Raw genomic sequence first — 22,748 nt, forward strand, 5'->3', positions numbered from 1 at the left:
TTTAGTTTAGGGCGGCCAGTTACTGGCGAATTACCCTATTCGATATCGAGTTCCGTAAACGTAAGCCGGGTAAGTAAAAAAGTTCAATCGCAATAGGGTAATTCGTCAGTGGCCACCCCAAACCAAAAATGAATTATATTCACCTATAAATAGAATTAATTTTAGTATAAGGTGGCCAGTTATTGAAGTTATTGAAACCTTATACTAAAATGAATTCTGTTTATAGGTGAATAGGATTCATTTTTAGTTTAGGGCGGCCAGTTATTAAAAGTGGCCAGTTACTGGCGAATTACCCTACTTAGTAGTAGCAGTAACAAAAACTGACAATGCAAATTGCAATCAGTGAGGTGCGCGCCAGCGCGAGTACGGGCGCACCGCACGCGTCTGTGTGCGTGCATTACACATACAAATACAGTCTCTCACGCCGCGGTTACGCCCCGTCAGAGCGACGGGTATATTCAGCTTGAAATCTCAAAATTGACTTTTAGCTCAGCTCCCGTTTCGTCTTAAGATATGACTTACTTTGCCTGAGATTTTTTTTGAGATTTGACGGGTTTTTTATAGTGCGCTTACCTGAAAAACAAAAAAAACATTATTAGACACACGTATAGAGATTTATCCAACGCCACATGGAATGATTTAATTACTGGTTATTAGCTTAAAATAGTAACTTAAATTTAATTTTTCATATTTACTCGAAAAATTAAATGTTATTAATCTTTAAGATCAACGTGCATTGATGTATTATATTTCGGTTTTATCATTCTGTTTAATTAGTACGAGTAAGCAAACTTAATGATTTGAGTTTGAAGGTACCTAATTAATGTAGATTTCTAATAAATATATTTATATATGATTCTAGGAATTGTATTTAAAAATGCACGCGATTCACTATTATTTATAATTTTCTATTACTCTTGTTTCGACGGTGTGAAATAATCTATCTAGTAATCTAGTAATGGAAGTAAACAAGTACAATTGACGATAAAAAGTCGCCTGCGCAAATTATGCTGCGCAGGAGATGGCGCCCAACCAGAAACTTGGTATTACTAGTAATTATGTATATAGAGATCGCTAATTATAGCGATATTTATGATATGTTGAAATTTTTGAGTAAGAAATATATATCCCAACAAAAACTAAATGTGAAATGAGAGCCAAGTTCAATATTAAAAATGTGTCGTTGTTGACTCGCCGACAAAATAATTGAGATCTATAAAAAAATTATATATGGGTGCCAATTTTTGTACTGTGTAGAATCTTGAAATTATAAAGGATTTTAAGTGGCTAGCTTTTACCAACAAGCCAAATTTTAGAAAAGTTACACAGATAAATACAGCCTATAGTATATACGTAGGTATGTAATATATATTACGTAATAACTAGGCGAGACAAATCCTTTATAGTGAAGAATGATGTGCGAGGTGTGCAACTCAATTTTTTTCTTATACATACCATTCGGTGGCAAACAAGCATTCGGCCCACCTGTTGATAAGCAATCACGGTATTCTATGGACGTCCATAGTAACCCACAAAACTCTTGTAATCTTAATTATTTTTGTGGCTGTATGTCCGCTGTATCTATACACTCGAGCCGCTAGTCGTCGTGTGATGATTCTTAATAAAGCACCCGACTTTTTCTGCCAATAAACGATCAGAATTGTTGTATAATTTGACACCCACATTTGCAATTCCATCGGCCATTATACGCTCTTATCTGATGTTTTAAATGGCAATGAATATCGCTTTTATTTCATAATTTTGATTTATTAGTTTTGAGAGAATCCACAGCCACTGCTGGGCTTTTTCGTGATTTTATTTTGACCTTGGAAGCTTTTCCAGGTTTATGAATGATTTCCTATTTTAAGAAAAAATTAAGAGACAGCAATATTTAAATATATAAGCACACTTAAACTTAACGGAGAGATATCGCTTTACGCGGATGATACGTGTGTGTTTTATTATGGAAACTCAATTACTGATATGGCTACATTAGCTCAAGATGATCTCAACGTTCTGTATAAGTGGTTTCAATACAATTTGCTCACTGTTAACACTTCTAAAACCTCATACATCATATTTAAATCTAAAAATAAAAGAATACGTAGTCATACTCCATTATCAATCAACAATATCACAATCAACCAATCAGCAGAGGAAAAATACCTCGGCTTGATAATGGATAGCGGTCTAACGTGGAAAGCACACATAAATAAAATTAAATCAAAATTGTCTAGCATCATGGGTTCAATAAGAAACATAGTCAAAATCATTCCCCGTACTGTTAAATTAAATATATATAACTCACTAGTAAAATCGCATCTAAATTACCTGATTGAGATATGGGGCAATGCCGCGAAAACAAACCTTAAGCCTCTCCAAATTGCCCAAAATAAAATTATAAAACTATTGTTTAATTACGATTACCTAACACCGACTAATACAGTTTATTCCAAATCTCAACTAATGAGTCTGAAACAACTATATACTTATAATTCTATACTACTAATAAAAAAAATCCTTAATAAAACCATGCACTGTCAAACCACATTCAAAACAAATAAGGAGAGTGGCAAGAGAAACCTGCGTAGCGCAAATAATTTATCCCTACCATTTATACGAACAAAAAATTATGGCACAAAAAACATAACATATCAGGGAGCGCGCATGTACAATGATCTACCACAAAACATTAAAAATGCACCAACTTTCAACATCTTCAAAAACAAACTAAAAACATATGTTTTAGATAATATTCCAGCCATCTAAATCCGGCCCTGGCAAACGGCAACACGTTATCGCCTTGAGCCCCGGTAACAAAGGAATCTATGCTTACCCGCCACATGTTTTAGAATCGCACACTTAGGAATAAAAACATCACAGGAAATTATTACGTGTTAAGTTAGTTTATGTCAACAGTTTTGTTGTTGTGCTCATTTTGTTATTACTGTCCCTCTAATAAGAACAATATGTACATATTTTGCATTAGTGTTAACGCTCAGTAGCCTATAAAATTCCTGCATGTATCGACTTATCTCAATAAGTGAAATGTAATATTTCTTTTGAGACAAATAAAATATCTTTAACCCGAAATCTATATAACAATTTGTTTTTAATTTTGTAGTGATTTAGATAGACTTTGACTGTAATTCCAAAAAGGTACCTTACCTACTTGAAAAACTATTACCTATTTAAATTTCCATTCCAGTGGCATTCCAAATGTATTTCCAAATTGTACTAAACATTAAGATGCAACGACCACCAAACTACGTGTCATATCTACATCTCTGTATAGCGTATTTGGCCCAAAATGACAGAAATGTCAGTTATTACGATAGCGATCGCAAATCGAGCCACGTAATAAGGGTGTGTGGGAACGGGAGCTGCAAACAAGAAGCATATAAACAAACTGGAGATTCCATGTACATAATATATAAATTAGTGGAGAAAAGATACTACCTCCATCTTCAGTGAATAAAAATGTTAGCGACTAATCCTTATCAGAATTTTCAAAGTTACCTGATTTTATCACCGTTACCAATTTTCATACACTATGTAGTATGTATGACTGTAACGGAATGGAAAATTTACCCATGGGAATTTTGGGTCACTTTCTGCCCGATTCGAAGTTTAATATAGGTCAAATATTACGACGTAACGTATATAATAGACGTAATATTTGACGTATGTTAAAGTTCAAATCGGGCAGAAAGTGTCCCAAAATTCCCATGGGTATATAGGTACCACGGACTAGCAAGCGCAGCGTAGGACGTCCACCCACAAAATGGACAGACGACCTTGTTAAGGTCGCCGGAGGACGCTGGATGCCGGTCGCTTCCAACCGGTACGAATGGAGGTCCAAGGGGGAGGCCTATGTTCAGCAGTGGACGTCTTATGGCTGAGATGATGATGATGTTATAGGTACATTTTTCAATCTCGTGGTTCTAGTATAACAACATAAAACATCCAAACTTAAAAAAGAGTAGTGTGCAAATTTTAAATAAAATGGCCCACATATGTCACCTCCAGTCCATTTATAAGATTCTTGACTTCATAGTTCTTTGACATCACAAGAGGGCCTAACGCGAACCACGTTCGACGTGTTGCCTCCCTGTCATACTTACGTATGAAATTACAAGTGCGACAGAGAGGCAACACGTCGAACGTGGTTCACGGTAGGCCCTCAGATCACAATGAGGCTTGATAGGGATTAGTGAAGATGCACCCGATATGTCAGATTAGATAAGTGGTGATGCTGGATTACCTTAAGTGATATTTATAAATACATCTTCCAAGTACTTATTAAAATATTCTAAGATCAAACCTAAGTTTTCGATAATGAGACATAATACGGCTCGATTCGGAAAATGAATTAGATCTCTACTAGACCTCAACAAGTTACGATATGGATAATTTAAAGATATTTGTAAGATAGATATGTCAAATTTGACGTTTCCGCGATTCTCGAGGTCCTCTTGAACGATTTCGACAAGTTATGACTTTTTATTTTATTTTTATAATAAACTGATCGGCGATTGGTTCTAGTCACACCTGATGGAAAGTGAAGACAGAGCCTAAGATGTAGCTCACCGGTTCAGTAATAGCCTATTCACTCTAGCTTTAAAGAGACCGAGGTCATATTTTTCAGGGAATACAGATGCCGGGAGCGCATTCCATTCCTTAGCCGTCCTTACCAAAAAAGACGAGGCAAATCGTTTTGTGCGGACAAATGGAATACTAACCACGAACGGGTGCATTCGCTCCCCGCGCCTGGATGTCCGATGATGGAAAGGGGATGGTGGGATCAGGTCATGCAGCTCTTGTGCGCACTCTCCAGAATGTATCCGATAGAACACCGATAGACATGCGACTCTTCGGCGATGATCGAGGCTCTGTAACTTCGATTTGACAGCTGGGTCATCGCCTAAAAGTCTATGAGCCCGGCGCTCTATTGAGTCCAGGGCCGCCAGCTGATACTTGGCGGAACCGTCCCAAAGGTGGCAGCAGTATTCCATGCACGAACGGACCTGTGCTTGGTATAAGGAGAGAAGCTGACTCGGCGTGAAGTACCGCCTCACCTTAAATAGGACACCAAGTTTCTTGGCAGCAGTTTTAGCCCTGGACTCAATAGTCGACCCGAAGTTTAGGTTCGATTTTAGACTTAGACCAAGAAGCTCAAGACGGTTGGTCACGGGAAGGGACACATTCCGGAAAGTGGGAGCCAAGGTGAACTGGCTCCGTTTTGCGGTGAATAGGCACGCCTGTGTTTTGGTGGCGTTGAATCCAACCAAGTTGGCCTCGCCCCATTCGGACACGGCTTCCAAGGACAAATTCAACCGCTCCACCATGGTCTCTCTAAGGGTTTCGATGTCACCTACACTGGCTCTCGCGTTAGAAAGGTATCTCTCTGCAACCGTGCTGTCATCCGCATACCCAAAGATACCAGGCTTGAGCAGATCGTTGATGTGCAGCAGAAAGAGGGTTGCAGAGAGGACTGAGCCCTGAGGCACCCCGGCGTTAATAGCCAGAAGATCAGACGAGCATCCATCAAGGACAACTCGAATAGATCGGCCCCTCAGGAAGTCAGTGATCCAGAAGCGCAGGCCAGTGGAGATCCCATACGCGGATAGCTTGCTTATTAGGCTGTCGTGCCAGACTCTGTCAAATGCCTTGGAAATGTCGAGGGACACGGCGATAGCCTCGCCATGTCTCTCGATGGCCTCGCCCCAAAGGTGAGTGGCATAAATCAGAAGGTCCCCGGTAGACCGGTTTCGGCGAAAACCGTATTGCCGATCACTGAGGAGATCGTTACCTTCGAGGTATGCCAGGAGCTTGGTGTTCAATACACGCTCCATAATCTTGCAGAGTATGGAGGTGATCGCGATGGGCCGATAATTTGACGGGTCAGCACGACTACCTTTTTTCGGTACAGGCTGTACGTTTGCAAGCTTCCACGACTCGGGGACTCGACCCGACCTCAGGGAGAGACGATACAGGCGTGTTAATATCGGGGACAACTCAGGCGCACAAGTTTTCAACACAATTGCTGGAACTCCGTCAGGACCACTAGCTTTGTTCACGTCTAGACAGCGCAGTGCTTTCAAAACCTCCTTTTGGTGTATTTTAACTTCGGGCATTGAAGCTCCAAAGGCAGGTAAGGAGGGAGGCTTAGCGGCGCCAGTATCTAGACGTGAATTTTCAGCAAATAGTGTGGCAAACAAGTTTGACTTAGATATCCAAGTCACATCTAGTCGATATCTAATGTAAATCTAGTTGATCTCTAAGTATATCGTCTCTAGATCATATCCTCAACCTCATGCGCTCAAACGTCGCTACCGTAATGGGCACTTTTGCACACTTTTAAGACACGTGAGGCAAGTTTCATGATGTTTAATATTTTTAGGGGCATTGATTATTTATTCTAAACATAAACTTAATTTAGTTAGAATTTTATTTGTAATTTTAGCTGATACACTACCTAATGGAATTTCTATTTTATTTTATTTAGTTATCCAACTTACATTCTCCAAAATAAAATATAAATATTCGTTTACTTCTTTACAAAGATCTTTTGCACTACAACTAATACCTAATATTATTATCATCCCCTCCTTTTTAAAAATTGCTTGAAAATCCATCACACCCAATTTTTAACCCTTTCTTTTCGATCAAGTCGTAAATAAAAAGTAATAAACGTTCTTTTGGACCAAGTCGTACATAAAAAGTAAAGAAACAAAGTAAGAAACGTGATTCAAAACGAATTTAAAATGGCGTCCAAATGAAAATCTCGTGCGCATTCATCCAAATTGAGCCCGTGTCGGCAGTTACAACGGAATTAGATTTCTATTACACATTAGATTTAGTTTCGGTACTTCCGGTAACTGCAACTTTACTGGCCATTGTGGACCTTAGGGCTTTGTGATAAGGGTTAAGAATTGTCAGTAAAGTGTGGACGGTACGGCACGACACGCATAATGTGATAGATGAGCTGACAGATGACTGTCAAGGGTCACACGACCCTCGCCGCCACCATACAATCGAAGTTATCTTATTTTAAAACTATAATGACATGAAACTTGGTATGAACCATCAAGTAATATTATATCCGGTACCAGTATTCATTGCTAGAAATTGTCATACAATTTTTTTTATTACGAAAAATATACTAAAAATTATTCCAACGGCCCGATTCCAACTTTAAGATACGTCAATTAATAGATCTAGAAAAGATATGGATTAGATATGTCAGTGTCAAACAAGTGTCAAAATTGACGTTTCTTCAAACAAATACGTCACTTTTGACACTTGTTCGACACTGACATATCTAATCCATATCGTTTCAATATCTAGTATTTGACGTATCTCATTGTTCGAATACGGCTGCAAGTATTGAACACTCCCATGAATTTCATGATACAATTTCTAAAACTATTATGATTTTTTATGAAAGGCAATTTTAGTGCGGGTCCATATTGGGTCGCATAATAATTGATTGTCCTAATGTAATGTTACGCATAAAACTCTGCTGCTGGAAATATTAACATTTATGAAAAATTATAACACAAACCTAACCTACTTTATGCTACACAACCTATGCAAAATATTTTCGAAAATACTTTCTGTTTCAGCTGGAGAAAAAATATGCGAAAAGAGATTTATGCCTAACATTACATTATGACAATCAATTATTATGCGGTGAGATAGGATCCCTTTTAGTGCACCTATTTTAAAAACAATATGTACACTCTTTTTTTTGGGCAGTCGTATAAAAATGTCATGACAGCTAACTGATATATGATTCCAATATGATTCCAATATCATTCTAATATCAGCACAGAATAAATAATAGTACTAGGTACAGAAGAGTCATATATGGCCGCTAGGTGGCGACAGCGCCACGCGCGGCTTATGGCTTTCCCCAAAATTGGGGTCGAACGGATGTACTTTTAGCTACCTATAGCAAAGCGACGAAATCGCGGAGTGAGCCACGCCTGATATCAGTTTGAAGTCAGTGCTCGAATTGGCCTGTGGCGGTAGTTCGACTGCTGACAGTTATAGTGCCACTCTTTTGTTTTATTATCTGAGCTTCCCAACTTGTTCCCCAACCGTACCTAACTGTACCATCGCTGTCAACCGAGATATCATGAACCTTATCACGAAGACATAAAGTCCATCTGTGATCAGTCAGTACAATGGGTTAAGACTTGTTAGATCCGTATCTCTAAATTGCTGTTTTGTTTGAAGCATTGTGGATTGTGGCTTCTCTAGCCGAGATATCATCTTGGACCTCGAATTACTCAAATTTTCTTGGAAATATACCAACCTGCTATTTGTAGCCACTTACATAAGTTCTTGAAATTGTATGTCACAAATAATGAGACGAATCTTTACATACCGTAAAAGCATCCAATTATAGTCCAGAACTACAAATATAGTCCAAAAGTTCAACTAGTAATTAAGAATCAAATACTGAGGGCATTTTAGACTAACCAAAATGTACAAAATCTTCCTTCACAAAAATTATAATACATATCTAGTAGCAAAAGCAAAATATTTAAACATTTACGTCCGTTATTTTAAAAAAAAGAAGCAAATGGTTGTGTCGCAGATGTTATGTCATGTTACCTAACTCTACATTAAAAATGACTAGGTACTTATATACAAACCTATTATTTAATGCGTTGTGAAACCGTAAAATGACTGGCTTATGTATGGCTAAATACCTACATAATATAAAGGAAATAAAAGATCACCAAAGTAAAGATATCACCGAAATATACGAAAGCGTATAAGCAATCCGCTTCATTTACGTAGAAAAGCGCACGAAACGCTGCGCACACGCAAGCCGTGCTTAATATATACAGGGTGGCATCAGAGATGGGATTAAATTAAGTGGTTTTTAAATTTTTACAGAGAAGGCGATTAAAGTAATAAAATTATTGATATCTATCTGTTTTTTAAGCTTTCAGAACACGTTAACACAACAGTTATTGGCTATGTGTGCGAAGGGTATAGTGAAGGAAATACATGGTACGACAATAAAGGGCGTGGGAAAATGATATTAACTCCATACATACCACATGAATACATATTCATTTATTTATTTAGATATTTAATTCAGGCAACAAGGCCCATATTACAAATACCTTAGACTAACATACATATGAATTTTATAAACTTAAAACTAAACACTATTTATACCAGGTATAATATGAATATGTGTCCCAAATTCGCTACGGCGGCCCAAGACCAGGGCAACCCTTATTTTATTAGCTCTCCCATCGCAGCAGGTAAGTGATGTAAATAATTGTGATTATCAGTCGCATTACATTATTGTGTAAAGAAAAATCCTGTAATTTCTAGATCTTCTTACCTCAGGCACATGATTTCTTTTAAACTGTACGTGACAAGATAGAAATGGTAATATCCTAAAATACGTATTATGAAAATGTTCCTTTTAAGCAAAATTTATTCAAATAATTCATTTACTCATTTAAGTCCCATTGAAATTGCACCCTGTAGGTACGTCCACATTGTCCGCGGCTGCGCAGATCGCATCGTGCGCTCGCGCTCATTAGCGCAAGCGTATCTGATGCGGGTTACGCCTCTATTTAAGTCCGAGAATGCGATTGGAGATTTCAGGCAAATGGGAAATTAAATTCAGAAGCGAAGGCGTAGAGAAAAAGAGGAATATTTTACATCTGGGTCCCGAAAAAAATTCGTCTGTCACATGACAGCCAATATGTAGTAGGTACCTACTAATTAAAAAGCTAAGTTAAAAATTGATCCAAGATATAGTTTTCAGCATAACTTTCTTTTGGAACTATTGTTCATAGCACAGTGTGAAAGTGTTATTTTAAACGTCATGATTTCATAGAAATTTGACGTTTATGATAACACTTCCAGGCTCTGTGCTATCAAACACGGTGCAGAGTTAGCATAGACGGGCTCTATCTATCTATTTTGTCTTTTCTACATCTCTTTCGGCCCTGGGGGTCGATTTTTAATTTCGAGCGCTCGATTTCGTCACTCGAAATACGAGCAATAGAAATTGGGAAAATAGAATACTGACCACTCATTTTCAATTCTATTAGTAGAATTTAAATGCCTAGTAGTGGAAATAAAATAAAGGGAGCCTAGTGAAATTGGGTGCTCAGTGCCGCAGTGAACATTTAAAAGCTTTTTGACTATTATTTTACAAGTCTTTTAGGTACTTAAATACTATTTAATAAATAGTTATTTATGATAGGCACTTATAAGCTACCTACCCTATGTTTGGTTAATCTACCTATCTTATAGTTGTCTCTCATAAATGAACCATTGCACATTATTGCAAAACCTAGCGCATCTTATAAGGACTAGGTTTGATGCAACTGCTAATTACTAGACTATATTAGCATATGCAACGTCATATAAACATAGGCTACTCGTAGGTACATATTTACCTACATTTACATGCTGATCCTATTAAGATTGGAAGGCTGGATTTTCATAAGTATTCAAGAACGTCAAGTAGGCAATTTTGCAATCATTTTACGTAGGATAATAATTTTAGTAGGGTTGTTTATACCTCAAAAAAACAGATATGGATATCTAAATAGAATTTGGCCAGAGACTGTCTCATAGTAAAAGTTGTTCAGTATGGGCTTGTGTATCATGCCTTGATCGCTTGCTCCACGACCCCGGAATCACCCTGTATAGAGAGACATACCCGCTGGCTTTGTCACGCTTGTACTACCCAAAAAGAAGGGTTGAGTATATTTTTTTTGTTCGTATTTACTGATAAATTCGATTTGCCAGACTATATATTATGTACCTACTGTAAACGCCTCGTTTTTTTTAGTAAACTAAGTTTATCTATTGTGTGAACGCGAAGCGGAAATGCTTTCGTAATTTCGTATGTCTGACCGTCTGATTGTTCTCCTCTGCAAGTAAAGTCGCATTTCTGAATCGATTTTCGTGTAATATTGTGTGCAGATTTGATATTTAATATGTAGATTCGCAAAATCTACAGCTCGCTGAACTAACTAGTATAAATAGTAGTTATGTTACAGTGCAATGCCACAAACCAACATAAATTAACTTACAACTACACTCCCTAGTTTCTAACCAGTAACCGGACGAAGTTATGCATTTCATTTTACTAATTATTAATACTTACGCATAAGGCATTGGTTAAGATTCCTAGTATAATATCTAAGGTAATAAGAGAGAGTTGTTACGGAAAGCTGCTCGGTATGTAGTGAATGTGAAAAAGCTCGATAATTTGTAAGACTACGCGTAACTTTATGTAGGTAGTTGGTTGCGTAGGTTTGTAATGTCAAAAAAAAATTTCAAAAGATGTTAAAGGTGATCTTCTAGACGATGATAAAGACGAAAAGCGGTCACATTTTAAAGGAATTTCTTGAAGAGATCTGAAAGACCCCTATTCGTTTTGAAAGACCTATAAAATGACACCCCACCCTATGCGGTTGCAGTGAAAAAAAACACACACACACATACACACAACACACACATACCTTCTTTAGGCACACCAACACACCATCGCATACATTTTTATTTTACCATACCTATAGGTATGCTAATGATGTAGTATATATATAAAGGTAGTACACACTAATCATACATACAATTTCATACACGGTGTGAAACATGTCCAAAACAGATAATCAAGTCAAGTGTGAGATTTCCTAAAATTTAAACTATTTTAATTCGTGTTACGATTGTATCTTGGGGGTCATAAATCTTCGTTGTAATGGCTCCTAATTCGAGGGTCCGGTAGAAATTAATACTACCTTCAGGTATGAACGAATTTTTTCCCGCATAACTGCGGATACGGATTCGAACTTCAAGATATTCACAAGAGACGACACGTACTAGATCCATTCTAGATACGTTATAAGTAGTTTAGATATCAACTAGTACTCTTTTGCAGCGCAATTCGGGCAACCATTGTCACTGTTACGTTAGATAGAGTAAGATATCTATTAGATGTGAATTAGATCTCTAAGTCATATCCTGTGGAAATCTTTCAAGAGTATCTCCAGAATCGCGCAAATGTCAAATTTAGCAGGTTAGATCTTAAACACACCGTTATCGTATCTTGGTGATGTCTAAAAGATGTCTAATAGAAGTCTATTTCATAATCCGAATCGGGCCGTAATACTGGTGTATCATAAGGCTTTGATACTTACTGAATTATATTTAAAAAAATCTGGGTCTTCTTGTAGTTATGATTTTTTACACACAAACTGACTTCTTTGCATTGCTCTTATGTCTACTTTTTGAAGTCGTTGGGAAATTGTAAACTTGTTTAAAGGTAAAGTAGCGCCTCTTGTATTTACGATAACAGTAATTAAAGTACGCAAATTGATTCCTTAATGGCATCGATCATTTTATTGGCTCCTATTAAATACCAAGCACAGTGCCCAGTGAATCCACAGCATTGCAAATTTTTCATAGCGGGAACTTGAATGCTTCATTTATACCATGCACTCATTGCATTTCAACAGTGTCACGTACGAAAGTTGCCCTAGTAATACTACTGTCAGTACTGTCCCATAAATTTGTGTTTGGTACAATTAAAGAGTTTGTATAGTTGTTAAGGTTGCCTCCAGAATCTCGCGAACTAAATTGACAGGTCAATGTCCACAAATGATACCACAGTTTGGCCAGTGCTGTTCATATCGATATTTTCAAAAAAGTTTGAATTAGAGAATATCGCGAAAATCACCGCTAGGGGCGCTACTGTTGCGCGGTCAGTTAAAATGTATATTTAAGTAATTTAAGTTAATTTACAAATGTTACTTGGTATTTCGAAAATTGTGCAAATATATACAAGGATATTAGATAAACATATTGGAGGTAATTAAATAAATATTTTATTACATTAATTTTATTTTATTTGTTAGGAAAACTTACAGCTAGAGCAGCGGTCGGCAACCAGCGGCCCGCGAACCTCTCCCTTGCGGCCCGCGTGCCGCCCTGGCTATTTTGTATCCAATATTTGTCAATATACAATAACGACAATGTCTGATAAAGTCATAAATATTAACAAAGTGCGGCCCGCGTCCACTTCGTTAACTGCTATGTGGCCCTTGGCTACTAAAAGGTTGCCGACCGCTGAGCTAGAGTAACAAGTTTTAGGTCACAACATAGGAACAGTGATTTTGGCTCAAAATACAAAAAAAGGCCGACCCAGACGGGGAAGTAAGATAAGGTAAGATTTCTCATTTAATTTGTGTGGTGTGGAGTTGTGGACGTAAAAATTAGATCGTCTCGATGATCCTTATTGCTTCGATTGTAAAGAAGACCAGTTCCTAAACTAGACATTCAAGTTGACAATCAGGTCAGAATTTAAATAAGTACAGTTAGACCAAAAAAAGTCTGCAGCGATTTTGATAGCCCACGCAGTGCAAGTATTATTTTAAACGTCAAACTTCTATGAGTATGACGTATTAAATAACACTTGCACTGCGTGGACTATCAAAATCGCTGCAGACTTTTCTTGGTCTAACTTTAATTATCGATAAATCTCATCTACCGGCCACATTGTATAAAATTAAATCACCAATTTTAGATTTATGGCGACAACCGCGACCTCTTGAAATATACAACTTGCCCCCAAACCTGCATACTAAAATTGAAATTTGTCAGTTTCGCATCCGCACCTCCTGATTTGATCGGTAACGTGAGTAACGTCACCATCTTACAATCGAATCAACCACTTTTCTCGTCACATTCATACAAATCGAAATCGGTTGTGACCCCTTTATAATTATGACATGGTATGGGTAGTAAGTGCAATATCTTACTTATCGATATCATTCTATCGACATGTACCCCTGACTATTTTTTCTTTGCTATTCCTGGTATCATTTTATTTGTCAAACTCGTGTCAATTTAGTTCGCGAGTTTCTGGAGGCAACTGTAGAGTTTAGTTTTAGTTTTAATTTTAATTTTTAGTTTAATTATTTTGTTAATTCTTTTCTTTTTAAATATACTTATTAACTCATAAGAGTTTATACGTACAATACATACATACTACTTCTGAAAATGCTGGGCAGGCCATATTTGATCTGATTATGTGACTATCCATGGCTTGGCTAATTAGATTAAATAGTCATAATTCTGCTTCCTAGCATCCTTGAAAAAAAAAATTACTGTTACAGGTACGCGTCAATGTAGCATGCTCCAATGGTAGATTTAATAAGGCGCTTATTGGGGTGTGATTGTATTCAGTTCAAGGCAGCTCACGAAAATAGAGGTACCTTTAATAATGGTGCTTTGATAAACATTCACAGTTCACAAAAAAACTTTATAATTGGTGATATTATTTGTTTTTGCTTTCCCGACGCAACTCGACGGAGGTTATATATGTGTACCTAGTGTAGCTGTAGTAGGTATGTATGTACGTACGAGTATCATCATTTTATACGCCGTATAATAGGATTTAATTAAGCCAACGTTATTACGATTATGCAACGACGGTTTGTTTAAACAGTGATAATGCAAGTGTTTGTTCAAAAGCGTTTTGAGTCCAATTAAATATTCTAAGAAGAACTAAGAACAAGATTTGACGGTCTTAATTAAATATAAGTAATCAAGGTATTCGTTGAGCCAAATTATTGTCAGTGAAATATCAATTGATTTACTGATGTTTTATGTGGGTACTGTATCCAACGGATGTATTTGATGGACCATTTCAATTACACATGCAAATTCTGCGATGTCTCGTCATACTGTATTATTTTAATGACGTACATATCAATTTATGTCGCTAAACTACGAGTATATATCCAAGCAATAAATCAGTAAAAAAGTTATTAATTACATTTAAAAAAAAAGCAGTTTGCGCGGTAGCTACAGATGTTCATATAGATAGGTACGTGTAGATTTATTATCTCAGAAATGACAGTTTTTGTAGTGTGCTTAGTCAAAGTTGCAATATGTTATATGAAGCAGTACAACTAACTAGATAGAAGCATCGTCAGCAGCTATTATAGAATTCTTTGGGCAATAAAATGCTTAATTACGAGCTACACTCATTCTCGCAGTGAACGTGAAACGGAAGACAACTTTAACATTTTTGTATTTAAGTACCCTTTGTTAAGTATACAAAATAATCACAAAACAAACATTACACGCCACAAAGGTGAATTATCCCTTTTTCGCCATGCGCGATTTTAGTTCCGCACACATCAATGTATGCGTTACCAAATTCATATACCTATGTAGCTACGCGATATTTTACAGTAGGAATTAGCATACATATGTTGCAATCCTAAGCCCAGGGATAACTTTTTACGACTGCTCATTAATTCCCATTGTTGCACGAGTCGAGCTCTCTAAAGAGCCAAAATGAGGTGACACCGAGGCTCCTAACAAAAATGTTTCCAATCGGAGTGCACTTATACTGGTTAAACTAATCATTACACAAATACACACATACTCGCTCTGCGTCTGGAATGACGCCGCGCCGTGGCGAGTAGCTGAACTAAAACTAACACGAACAAAAAGGCTTCCGCTACGCGATAACAGGTGGCGCTGCGCGCTACATTCAAAAACCCTTTCACACGCTTTGGGCATGGAAAGGCTAGTGTCAGCTTGACCTGTGATCATACAATATTTCATACGAATCTCGGGATCAAGTTATATTGGTAAAATAAAATGTGTTTGCAAAATGAGTTTTGAATAGCCGTGTACCTAACTGCCCCTAACCCTTTATTGAGGCGAATTAAAACGAATTGCACAGTCATTTTGGTTTTCGTTCGGTTATATTTTCATTTATTGCTGGTTTTATTAGCTCCGAGCGTTTCGGTTGCGATGTAACGATGTTATTTCGGCTATTTTTGGCTAGGGCTGCCTGCGAGTAAAGTCTAGGAAAAAGAAACAGTAATAGTTTCTCTTAAGTTAAAACTGTGGATACTAATGTGGGATAGTAATTGTAATAAACTAGTAGCTCAGCTCTATGTAGACCTCGCAAGACCAAAACTGCATGCCTTTCTGAAAAAATTAAAAACTAAAACGAAAATTCTTCGTCCGAGGGGTTGCAATGGAGTACCTAAGTACCTATCAATTTAGTACAAGATTGCTAAGGCGGTGGAGAGGGTACCAGTTTAACGAATTAAACGCTGACTAAGGGCCAGTTGCATCAACCACATTTAGCGAACAATCAACGTCACTCAGCAGTCAACTATGAAACTTCCCGTACCTACTTACAATAAAATTTTGCGAACGCTTTCGGTGACAGATGGTTTGGTGCAACCGGCCCTAAGTCGCGCGAAAAGACTACAAGTGGCTTTCATCTAAAAACACACAAATACATATAATACTTAAAATACATTTTTAGCGAAAGAATACAGTAGCCATATAGCAAAGACATATGTAACTTCGTACCTATAAGATGAATAAAGTCTAAGGAAAAAACGTGCCTCGGAAATCAAGAAAAAGTCATTCTCGGATAGATGCCGCACACACCTTTAGCCTATACCCGGCTAGATGGCGTGACGACACCGTTTCATATTTAACCATTTTAACACATAGATATCAGTGAATGAACATGGATCAAACTGATATAAAAATAATAATATCATTTATCCATATATGTATATACATTTTTCTGATAATTTTATACGTTTTCATTTTGAGTTTTAGTCGTGTGTCGATAGATGGCAGTAAATTTAATGTGACTACAAAATGTACAATGACAGGACCCCTCTATACTAACTATTATTTTTACATATCTTTTGTCTTTTTTTTTGAGTGGTCACGCATATCGTATTGGGATTGCTTTGAGAACAACCAAAATGGACGGAATCACACCCCTGTCCGAATCAAATAAAAGGTGCAGTTATTGCAACTGCTCATTTAATATTTCGTATGCAATTTGCCTCAATGGCTTACCGCAATAATTAATAGCTATGGTGCTATTACTGTGCGCATAATGGACAATTATTTCTACAATTAAAATTATGATGCGATAATATTTGTGTAAGTGATATTGCTGGTTGTTGGTGTTCGATTATTCTGTAATTAAGGTTGGTTTTCAGTAAATATTGGTCGTAATAAGTAGATTTGTTAATGTAAAAAAAAAAACAAACAAATAAAACGGATTATATACAAATACCACAACATATTAAAAGAGAGATTTAAGATGAAGTTGATAAGTAGTCACCTTCGCTGCGGCAATTAGTATAACTAGTCATTAGGCATACCTACTTTTCATGGGGTCTTTCGACCCCATACAGCAGTGAACGTGTTAAGACGCTGTCGGCTACTTACACCGTCCGCATAAATGCATACCTGTAAATAAAAAAAACAGTCACTGTTATACTGTGAATTAAAACAATCATTGTTTTTTTTTACAAAAGGTGTTTTATCTATTTTTATAGTTTTATTTATATATGTATTTACTCGCAGTATCTATCTCCTGTTACTATTTCCATCCGTGATACTAAAAATTAAACTGAAATCATACCTAAATTTCTCAGAAAATAATTTCCGGTCATTTGACATTGGAATGTAATTTTTATAATAGTATAATATTTATTTTTAAAACTGTAATCGTCATCACACCCTTTCCGGTGCAATATGCCGAAATAACTTACAAATTACTTTTTTTGTGTAAAACCCATTATAAAAACTGAATCTAAAATCACGCTCTCAAAGTAATAACATATAATATATGAGTAAATCCCATCAAAACATTTACGACGAGACCTCAAAATTATAGCCTTCGCTGTAAAATTCGTGTCGTTCGTAACATCTGTAATGATATGAACAGACATACAAAGGACAACTGTCTCGAGCGACAATTTGGAAGCAAATTGCTTCATTTTCATCGTGACATTAAATTTCAAATGTAGAATGAGCTTTTAGGCCTTTTCTTCATTATTACCTATCTTCAAAGTAGTATTGTTTCATATCATGTTTAGTTCTGATATTATGTATTTATATAATTAGAAAAGAAACCAGTTTAATGAGTTTTAGGAATTTGCTTGTCTCTTGACCTAGCATAGATTATTGTGGAAAAGATACACGATAATATGAATGATGAATTTGTAAAATTATTTTGATAAGTATCAACAATATTTAGAGTTCTATGTAATCACATAACATAGCCAGAAGACCTGATTTACTTTTAAATAGGTTTTAACGGCAATATTAATCATACACATACACGGCCATCAAAAACATTGACGCCTGCGGTAAATCTTATAGCAACACTCCCTTCCGCGCTGACGCGAAATGTTATTACAGGCGCTATAGAAAATAATACATAACATCGTCAACGAAAGTAGACGTTCAAAATATTACAAATTCATGGTTTGCGTCAATTTTATGATACCGTAGTGACATATATACATTTACATATGTTATGTTATTAAACGAAACTGCTAGGGCGTTCCCTAAAGTAATATTAATAAAGTTTAATCCTGTAACCTTAGCAAGAATATACTTCACCTGTCAGTGCAAAAGATATCTAATTCCCGGTGAATAAGGTCTATATGAAACCCGGGGTTGACAATGTGTGTAGATATTAAATTGTCTTTTTTAATCTACTTAATAGTTTGGGTCTGGTAACAATGTGTTGTCGAATTTTCTATAGTTGCTATTTGTAGCCTAATTACTTAAATATCGATTATCTTGAGCTTTTTACATGCAATGCATACAAAATTTAACTAAAACAGTTCAATCCTCTTAGCAAAATAAATAGCAAGTCTGTAAAGCTTACGCTATATTACGAATTTCAAAAATGGAATATAATTTAACGATATCCCACGTCACCCGTTTTCTCGAGTCAAATCGGGCCTCAGGACGATCAATTCTGCAAATGATCAGAATATTCAAAACTAGTTTCTGGCCGAGACTTTGTCTGCGTGGAATAATGATGATGATTGATAATAACTACACTATCTGCCGTATTCGAACTTCAAGACATTCACAAGAGACGACACGTACTAGATCCATTCTAGATACGTTATAGTTTAGATATCAACTTGTTCTCTTTTGCAGCGCAATTCGGGCAACCAATGTCACTTTTACGTTAGATAGAGTAAGATATCTATTAGATGTGAATAGGATCTCTAAGTCATACCTATCCTGTGGAAATCGTTCAAGAGTAGGTATCGCCAGAATCGCGAAAATGTCAAATTTGACAGGTTAGATCTTAAACATATCGTTATCATATCTTGGTGATGTCTAAAAGATATCTAATAGATGTCTATTTCAAAATCCGAATCGGGCTCTATGTCCTTCCTCGGGGCCCAAATTATCTCCATATATACCAATCAACTGAATCGGTTTAGCGGTTTAACCGTGAAGAGCTAACCGACTTTCGCATTTAAATATAAACTAGCTTGTCTAACGACCCGTCCCGGGCACGATTTATACAAAACCTTAACAAATTATACATCTAAACCTTCCTCAAGGATCACTCTATGGATAAGTGAAAACTGCAAGAAAATCCGTTCAGTAGTTTTTCAGTTTATCACATAACACACCCGGTATATGAGCATACATAAAAAACACATATTTAGACGCGGCGGGGCGGGGTGACTTTGTTTTATGTTGTAGTGATAGTGATATAGTGATACTAGTATCAATGGGTTAGTACTCGTTGCCACGTGTCACATGTTGGGAAATGTTTTCACGGTATGCCAGCTGTGTCGATCGATTGCCGTGTGAACATACACCTGACACTGTCACCTGTGGTTTTTAGAACTTAGTAGTATGTATAATAGCAAAGAGAACTTAAATTCTAAATTCTCTTTGGTAATATGTATTACCTCCCGCGGACGCTCCGGCTGTGGAACGAGCTCCCTGTCGAGGTTTCCTCGAAGGATAACAGAATTGATATTAGTCGTTTGTCGTTCTTGTCTATGCGACAGCGTGATAAAACAGTATCCGTCACTTTCTATTTCGCGGAGTTAAAAAGTGACACTTATTTTATCACGTAGATAAAGCCATGCATAATACGCCTGCAGTATAGGGTTCTTAATAAAAGGAGTACGAAAAAAAAACATGTCGGGATAACAGACGCTACAAACAGTTATAATTATGACTATTTCCATTCATTATACCGGGTGTGGCCTGTAACATGAGCAAAAAATTAAACTGTAGCCTGTACTCCTCATACTGACCAACATTTGTTCAGCGACTTTTAAAAATAACTTGTGGTTTGATTTTTAATACATTTTAAAGTTTATTCTAAGACGCGTATTTATTCCGAATTTTGTCATGTTTAAGGCTTGACAAGCAACGTCAATCACAATGATATGGCGTGGCGATGGCGTCCATTGAATATACTTTTCCCGTCACCGGGCAGGGATGACGTGGGATTTGAATGAGATGCAGTTGTCACTTTGTATACGTCGTGTAATACATGGCTTTGCACATTTTACATAATAAAATTACGTTATAGTATTTAATGTAACTAAAAATTACAGAGCGGCGTGTACGCCGGTGATGCTAGCTAGATTCGACAAGATGGCGTGTAGGGGGTGGAGTTGCCAGGCTTAGGTAAGCTGTTTAAGCTAGGTGTTAACACGCCACACCACCCCCCCACGGAGAAAGATAACAAACAATGACATTAGTAAAATTACAATTTAAAAATAACAGTATTCGTCGCTGTCCTTAAACCTAACGTTACGACCTGACCGTGTGGTGTAAGGTCGTGAATTGCTTGTGGTATCCGCAGGTATAGTAATAGGAGGAGCGGGCTCAGCCGGCTGCGCCCGAGGTACGTCCTGAGGCTGCAGAGCCGCTGGAGCAGGTGTACCAGAACTATGAGTCTCATCTGAGTCCACGAAAGCCGGTTTGACACGATCGACGCTCACTACAACCTCTTTGTTCTTAATGTCCAGGGTCAGGGTTTTCCGGTCCGTGGAACGCCTCACTACGGCAAAAGGACCTGTATAAGGAGGTTGCAATGGGCGTCGTACGGTGTCGTCACGTAGGAACACGTGTGTTGCTGTAGGCAAATTTTTAGAGATAAAGATGGGACGAGTCGAGTGGCGAGAAACTGGAGCTGGGCGAAGAGACGACATTTTGCGTCTCAGCTGGACGACGAAATCAGCGGGATCGTCGAGTCTGCTTTCGTCCGGCGCCGAGACTAACATCTCACCGGGTAGGCGTAGAGATTCGCCATATACCATCTCAGCAGCTGTGGCCTTCAAGTCTTCCTTGTAGGCGGTACGCATGCCGAGTAGGACGAGTGGTAGAGCGCGCGTCCAGGAGCCAGAGTGGCACATAAGTGCGGCCTTGAGCTGGCGGTGCACGCGCTCGATCATTCCGTTCGCGCAGGGATGATACGCGGTTGTACGAATGCGCTTGGTGGCGCAGGTCTGCATTAACCGTCTGAAAAGATCAGACTCAAACTGGGTGCCCTGGTCAGTAGTTATTGTAGTAGGGACACCAAAGCGAGATATCCATCCCTGGACGAAAGTATCGGCCACCTCATCGGCAGTAATGGAACGCATCGGCCACACCTCTGGCCACCTGGAAACCCTGTCGATGGCTGTGAGACAATAACGATAGTCATCACAAACAGGAAGGGGACCAACGATATCGATGTGGACATGCATAAAACGTCCAGATGGTTGCTCGAACGTACCTAGAGGTGCCGAGGTATGCCTTGAAACCTTACTGCGCTGACACGCAAGGCAAGACTGGGCCCATCTACGACAGTCCTTCCGCATGGAGGGCCATACATAACGACTTACCAACAGTCGAGTGGTGGCTCTGACGCCGGGGTGACTCAAGTTGTGCAACTTGTCAAACACCGCACGACGAAAAGAAGGGGTCAGATAAGGGCGAGGCTTACCAGTGGAGACGTCGCAAAAGATGTAGACGTCTGTGCCAGGTACAGCGATGCGTGAGAGCTGAAGGCTGGAGTTACCTTGACGTAGGTCGGCAAGCTCTTGGTCCTCTAGTTGTGCTTTAGCGAGGGCCTCGTAATCTTCTTCTAACGAGACGGCCTCGATCCGCGACATCGCATCGGCTACAACGTTGTCCTCTCCTTTTATGTAGCGGATGTCCGTTGTAAACTGACCAATAAACGATAGCTGGTTCAGTTGCGATGGCGGGAGTTTTTCTCTGCGTTGTACGAAAGCGTACAACAGCGGCTTGTGGTCAGTATAGATGGTCACATGTTGGACCTCGAGAATATGGCGGAAGTGTTGTACGCTTTCGTACACCGCAAAGAGTTCTCGGTAATATGCTGGCCACTCAGCTTGTTGGAGGGTCAACTTTTTGCTGAAAAAGGCAAGAGGGCACCATTGGTTGTTCACGAACTGCTGGATGCAGGATCCGACGTGGACGCTGGAGGCATCCGTGAAAAGTCCCAGAGGTACGTCGTTGACCGGGTGTTGGAGTAGGGTAGCATTGGACAAGCTTGACTTGCACGCCTCGAAGTGCGCCAGAAGCTCGGGTGTCCATGGAAATGGTTTGGCACCCTTACCATTGATGGCGACTACTGCATCTACAAGAGGCGCTTGACATTTCGCGGCGTGGGGGATGAAACGGCGATAGTAATTCATCATGCCGAGGAAACGACGCACGCCTTGAACGTCCTTTGGAGGAGGAAAGTCAATGAGAGCTTGAATGCGGTCCTGAGGAGGGCGAGTGCCTTCAGCACTCACGTGGTATCCCAGGAACACTACTTCCTTTGCGCCTAAGACACACTTGGAAGGGTTAAGAACGAGCCCATACTCCTGCAAACGCTTGAACAGGATACGCAGATGTTC

Source organism: Cydia fagiglandana, chromosome 16 (genome assembly GCF_963556715.1).
Source record: "Cydia fagiglandana chromosome 16, ilCydFagi1.1, whole genome shotgun sequence".
In the NCBI taxonomy this organism is placed as follows: Eukaryota; Metazoa; Arthropoda; class Insecta; order Lepidoptera; family Tortricidae; genus Cydia; species Cydia fagiglandana.